At 27.8% G+C, this 7,608-nt stretch overlaps 1 pseudogene; it reads right to left on the bottom strand.

Annotated features, from left to right (window-relative positions):
* Positions 1 to 5,486: 5,486 nt before the first annotated feature.
* On the bottom strand, positions 5,487 to 6,874 carry LOC107628597 (E3 ubiquitin-protein ligase PUB24 pseudogene; annotated as a pseudogene).
* Between the last annotated feature and the right edge of the window lie 734 nt (positions 6,875 to 7,608).

Here is a 7,608-nt window from a genome sequence, read left to right on the forward strand (position 1 = left end):
GTGCATGTTTGCATGTTTGGAACTGAGTTTGTATAAATAAAAACTTTCGCTGTATTTCAAGTAAATTCGATGGTAATTGGTGTTGTTGTTCTTGAATATTGTCCTTGTGATTCTGGTGTCATTTTATGCATGTTTGGCTTACTTGAATATCATTTTGAACTCATATTATGTCATGTAATCTAAAAAATAATGGAGGTGTATGTGGCTGGTATTTCAGTGTATATCAAGCGAATTCGAGTGTAACTAGTGATGTTGTCCTATACCTAGTCTAACTAGAAACAAAGTATTATCCTTGTGCTTCTAATGTCATTTTATGCATGTTTGGTTGACTTGAATATCATTTTGAACTCATATTGTGTCGTGTAATCCAAAAAATTATAAAGGTGTATATGACTAGTATTTGGGTGTATATCAAGGAAATTCCACTGTAAATGGTGATGTTGTTCCATACCTAGTGTAACTAGAAATAAAGTATTGTCCTTGTGCTTTTGGTATCATTTTAGGCATGTTTGGTTGACTTGAATATCATTTTGTTCTTTTACTGTCCTATTTTATTTTGCTAATTTATTTTTGTTTTTAGCTACGATTATGCGGTTTATATAATGAAATGGCTCGAGATAATCGAACCAAAAAACATTAAGAAGGGAAAATATGACTAAGACAATTGGACGCAGGTAACTATGTTTAAAAATAGATAACTCTATATTACTTTATTAAATTAACCGAGTTTACTAAAAGAATTTTCTTCAAACTGTAGGCGGAGGTGGACCATTTCAGAGTTGAGTACGCTTCGCTGATTCTATTTGATGAAATGAATCAACTAAGAGATAAAGTCATTCGAGAAAGTGAATCAATCAGATTATCCAAGCCGTTTGTAACATTGTTAAGTTCATATTGTCAATTAAATTTAGAAGATATTGACAGTCAATAGTTTGAATGTTGTGTAGTTTGTGAATAGTTTGAACAGATACTTTTTGTATAGTTTATGAATATTTAATCCAAACTTATTATAAATTTTGTTTACATAAATAAATTTCTATGAAGTTTTCTGTGCTGTATTCAAAAGCTATTATTACAGGTTCAAAAAAATCAAGGGGAACAAGATCAAATATACTAATACGCCGAATTCCTTTTATAATACACCAAAAATGAGTGCATACATATTTCCCTAAAAAATTTAACAAAAAGTTATGAAAATTCATAAATTTGAATTGTTACCCTCCTTAACTGGTGAATTGTATATGTATTGTATATTTAAAATAATCAAATCCCTTTCAGATAGTTCAAAACACTAATTTTTAAACAAATAGTAACATCTCAAAAATATAAAAAAAAAAAAAACAAAGAAACTACCGATAAGAAGAGAATGCAAAATACACAAAAAATTATTCATTAGTGCATTGAAATAGTGCCACATTACGCCCAAAAAACTATCCTATGCTATTAAATCTCTAAACTGATAATTTATAACATGTCTACGATATTAGCTTAAATTTAATTGCACCACTGAACCACAATAAAAAAGATTTAACTGCAACAAATAAAATTACATATTAACAAAAATAAAATCGGTTATCCCATGTTTAAAAAACATCACTATAAACAAACTATATTGTCTAGATTCAAACCATACCTCTCTAGTTGATTCGAATCAAAACAATAATATAATTCACCCTCGTTCAATTGAAAAGTCAGAGATACACCGAAAAATTCTCCCAATACACCAAAATATTTTTTATTTACACCAAAAAATCTGATATATATAATGGAACAGATTCATCAGAACTACTACATTACATTCAATTCAAACAATCAACAATGAACAACAATTTTCACAAGCAAGGTTCACAACATTATTCACCAACATAATCATAAACTACTAACGAAAATATTAACTGGAATTGAACTACACCTCAGGCATTCAAAACAATAATTCACTTCGCTCCGGTTCAGTTGGAACTTGAATCATTTATTATTTTCAAAACGATTTCTGAGCTCGATTTTAAAAACGAACGTAGAGAACAAAAAAAATCGAGAAAAATAAAGAAAGAGAACGCAGAAAGAAATGACGAAAAAAAACACACAAACGAAAGAAGAAAAACGCAGAGATAAAAGATCGAAAACGTAAAAAAGAAAAGGAAATCCATTCGAAAAAGGTAGTTATATATTCGCGCATTAATTAAAAATTAGTTACATTAGTTGGCACCGTGAGGTAAATTAGATTTAAAAAATTTGTAAGAATTTATATAAAAAACTCAAAAAATAGTTTGTATGTTGAGAATATTTGTTTGATTGAATAATATTATTGTAAATATATTCATTTAGGACTTATTAGAGCAACCAAAATTACTCTTCTCTATGCGTCTATATCATTATGTTTACACCATTTATTCTTTCCCTTATATTAAACCCTAATAATTAATAGATATAGTAGTTTACGTATAGAATAACTTGCATAAGGGTTGAAAATTGAAAGTTGTTTTTCAAGTAGTCAAGTAGAGCTGTAATAAGTTTAACCCGCCATTCACGATGGTTCATCAGCTCTTCTACTTCAACACTACCTTTAATTGCCATTGCTTATACCCTCACGAAGCTTCCTTTCGTCATTTTATTGTTGTCTCTCTATATTTATTTATTATTATTTTTTTTTATTATTAAATCAACCATTTTTAAAAGTTTATGAAAAAATTTAAAATTCAAAAAAATTTATTAGTTTGTTCGCATAGTTTAAAATCTAAAATTCTATTAATTTATTTTATATTTGTGTATATATATAGTTAGTCATTTTTTTATTTTTAATTAAATAAAAAATACACAAATTTTCTTTACGTATTCTCTAAATTTTATTACGTGATACTTCAATTTTTTTTACCTTCATTAAAAACTATGTTGGGTAGTTTAAAATTTAAAATGTTGTTATTTTATTTTGTATTTGTGTATATATATAATTAGTTATTTATATATATATATATATATATATATATATATTTTTTTTTACCAAAGATAGGAAACTCGAACCCACAACCTCTTAATTGAGTATAGAGAGACTATGTCATTTGAGCTATTACTCATTGGCCATTTTTTTCTATTTTCAATTAAATAAAAAATATACAACGTACTCTCCTAATTTTATTAGACATACTTTTCATAATATAACTTTAGACATGGGATTCGAGAGCACCAAATTATACGAAGAAAATGTGGATGTTAAAAAGTGTGGATATATATGAAACTGTGTTACAATCCAAAGCTTAATCTTTACAAAAAAAAAATAATATCATGTAAGGGGAGAGTTTTTTAGAAACTAATGATTATGGAATATTTGTTTACGTTCATCTTTTTTAGGGATGAAATAAATACAAAAATCAATAATAATATTTTAATTTGATGCATTATCCTAGATTGTCTTTCATCAATAGAGGACATACATAAAGGAAACATGTATGTTGAGAAGGAGTTCAAATTTTGGAATTCCCATTGTTCACAACAGGAGAGGTTTTTTGTTGGGAGTTGAAGGATCAAATATGACATAAGATAATCAGAAATAGCGAGATGGAGATTTTTGTTTTAATTGCTAATGGGATTCGCCAATGCTTAGAGTAGCATATTCCCAATAAATTTCAATCTTTTCTCACTTTCATTAAAAACCATATGAAAATTATGTTCGTTTGTTTTGGATATATATATATAACTAGTCATGTTTCTCTATTTTTAATTAAATAAGAAATACATAAGTTTTCTTTACGTACTCTTTCAATTTTATTATGTACTCTCTCAATTTTATTAGACATACTTTTTATAATATAACTTTAGACATAGGGATTCAAGTACCAAATTATACGGAAAGAAATGCGGGTGTTGAAAAGTCTGGAAATATATGAAAGCTGTGTTGCAATCATATGAACAAAGCTTAATCTTTACAAGCAAGAATATCATGTAAGGAGAGGATTTTTTAGATAAACTAATGATTATGAAAGATTTTTTTACGATAATTTCACTTATTGAGGAATGAAATAAATGCAAAAATCAATCATGATATTCTGCTTAAATGTCTTGTCCTAGATTGTCCTTCAGCACTAAAGGACATATACAAAAAAAACATGTATGTTAGGAAAGAATTCAATTAAATAAAAAATACACAGTTTTTTTTATGTACTCTCTCAATTTTTATGACGTACTCCTTCAATTTTATTACTAATGATTATTTGGTTTAATGTCTTCTCTCTATGCTAGCTATTAAAAGAAAAAGTTTTTTATGCATGTTCTTGAAAGAAACTTCAATAATTTTATAAATTTAATTTTGATATAATTATACATACATGTATACCTTCTTACACACATACATATATATATATAATCTTTTAATAATCATTTTTTTCAAGCTAATTTATTAAATTAAACACCATAATTCCTTCTAACTTCTAAGTAGCGAAAACCTTTTTAATGGGATAAATTTTTTGCCATTAATAATATTTTTTGTACTCTTTATTACACATTAAAGAGATACTTGGTTTGAGAAAATGTTTTGTATGTTCAGTTTTATTATTTCTATTTTTGTTATTTTTTTTTTCAAATTCTAAAAATAAAAAACATAAATCACACTGATCATAAAGTTCTGATTAATTAAATAAATTTTAAATTTAGTCATGTACTAATTTACATCAATGATTACTATCCATTGTGGTGATTTTGTTGTTCCAACATAATGAATGTATGTGTTCCTTTTACTAAGAGATTAAATATACAATTTGAGTGGTGATGATAGTGAATTTTTTTTCTTATTTTTTATTTTATTTTGTTGGTATATATCTACTTTTTAGTAGAAATATCAATTGGATTAACTCGATCTATTTAGATTCAATCTACCTAAATCTACAAGCTAGTTATATGAATTCTAAACATTGTTTTTAGCTTGATTTGTAAGAAGGAAGAAAGTGATTTCTTTTGTACTCTATCACATGAATTTCTTTCTATTTTTGTGTTTTTAGGACTAGTATTATTGTTTTAGGAATACTCTTTTAATATATGTTTTTTTTTTAATTGTTTTGGAGGAAGTCTCACTGAACATTTTTATTATTAATCATCTATTATACATGAATGAAATTCTAACTTTTGACAAAAATAGATCTTATGATCACTAGATATTTAAGACCTTTAAATCATTATCAAAGGTAGGCCTCACGTGATCATTAATCATGTATTAACATGTTAACACAATAATTTAATTTAATTGTTAACAACTTATAAAAGTGTTACAATGATAGTAACTTAGAGTTAACCAACAAATTAAACTAAAACTTTTTACACTTATTACAATGTATCAAAACCAATGTGAATAGAAAGAAACCATACATATATATACACTTGAGTGATATCTCCAAAAATTGCCATACACCAAGAAAAAAAAAAAACTATTATTATATGACAATTGCTTAAGCAAAGTATTGACATTTAATTGTCAATAATTAAAATACATATATAGGTTTGTACATTAATAAAGGAAAAACATATCATCAAATATATAATAAGTTTAATTAATTAAGTAATTAATTAATTCACTTAATTATGCAAACTTGCCAAAAAAAGAAGACCTATCAGGAAAACAAGGAGAGTTCCTCCAAACCACAGAATGATTCTTAATAATTTCCATTGCTTTTTCTTTGATGTACTTTGCATGATCACTCTGAAGAACCAAACAAAGCTTTGCAACAGTTCCAACCTTCAACATCTCTTGAAGCACCAAATTTGTAGCAGAGAATTTGGATATCAATGATAGAATAATTATAGCTCTATCATCAACCGCCGCTGAAACCTTCAAAATCCTTTCAGTCAAAACCGCCATTGAACCTTTGTGACACAAGAATTGAGCTCTTCCACTAGCACATGAACATAGATGAAATAGAATAGACATTGTTAATTCAGTGATTATCTTCTCAGGTGTTCTCATTTCAATCTCAATCATCTCAAAAACTGCACCACATTCCACCATCATGATCCTGTTTCTTCCATACGCACAAGCACTTAGCAACACTTTCAAAGCGCCGCTAATACCTTGCTGTGTTACAACACCGTTTCTCAAAACCTTCACAATCTTCTCAAAGAACTCAAATTTAAGCCTCTGAATAACACTTGAATCACCCCTTTGGATCAAGTTCTTGATCACTAGAACAGCTTGTGATTTTACAGTCGCCGAATTCTCCGAAAAATCGCACCCCAGAAGCCATGTTAGAGAATCCAACACCGAATAAAAAACATTCTCGGACATAAGAATCTTAACATCCTCGGAAGAAACCTTAACAAATTGTAACAAACTAAGAGCTTCTTCAATCCCTTCACCAATTTGATTGATACCCTTTTTGTAACAATCCAATATGAACATGATCATGGCTTTTGGGACACCAGAATCAAGCAAGCACTTCTTGTTCCTCTCATTTTCAGTTGCAAGAAGCTCCAATTGCCTTAAACTCTTGATCTTCAATCTTGGGTCCTTAAGATCCTTAAGGAGCTTCAAAACTTGAACTTTGTTAAGTGGGGGCTTTGGTGTTGGGATTCTATCAATTCCCAGTGAAGAATTTTGAGTGCACCATGCTTGGATCAAACGGCGAAGGGTATGGTTTGGTGTAAGATCAGAATCATTTGGTAGGGGCATTTTGGTAACTGGACATGTTGTGTTCTTGTTCTTGAAAAGCCATTTCTCAATGCTTTCTCTATCATATGTGATTCCTGTTATGGCAGTCACAGGATCCTTCATGATTTGAAGTGAAATTGGACATATGAAATATTGAGGAACTTCAATTTCATTATCCATGTGAATGTGATTCAAAAATTTCTAAAGTGTAAAGTGTTCTATTTATTTTTTTTTTTGTTTCAAAGGAAAAAAAAATAATTGCAAGTTCTTATATGAAAATAAATGAGAGCGTGTGAAAGGAAGTAAAGGATATTGATATTCAACAAGTGGTAAGAGATTGCGGCTAAAATTTAATGTATTAATAAATATTTAATTTGTTTAATAATTCATAAATATCATTGTTGAGAGAGACAAATTAAACTAATAAATACTTAAACAAATAATATACTTTTTTTTAATATATATATATATATATATATATATATATATATAAATTAAGACACATTTGAAATTCAAAAGATATATTTTGTGGAAGGAGAAGTAATTTTAAAAACTTGAATTAATTCAAAAAATTTCATGGTGGTCACTACTATCTCTTATGATTTTTTAATAAATAAATGACAAAATTGATTGATGAGAAAGTAGTTTGATGATGATTTGGTCTTGAGTCATACCGTCTAAATGAGCCAAATATAATTTATAGCATTCCATATTCTAAGGTATCATTTCGGTGGTCAAAGGAAGAAAAAATGAAAAAGCGTTGGAAGAAAACAAGAGCCGGAATTAAAAGCAATGGGACTTGTCACTTGTGTATATATACAGCCATGTAATAATGTTAGGCATGTTTAGTCTTTTCCTAATTTAAATGTTTCCTTTTTCTTTCTTGTTTAAGAAAACATCAAACTATATTGTGGATATTAAAAATTAATTTATGTCGAGTGATCAGTTTATTTGTCTGTTTAAGTAAGTGTTAGAAGTTT

The sequence above is a fragment of the Arachis ipaensis genome, chromosome B2, assembly GCF_059453495.1.
Source record: "Arachis ipaensis isolate K30076 ecotype BB chromosome B2, ASM5945349v1, whole genome shotgun sequence".
NCBI classification, from domain to species: Eukaryota; Viridiplantae; Streptophyta; class Magnoliopsida; order Fabales; family Fabaceae; genus Arachis; species Arachis ipaensis.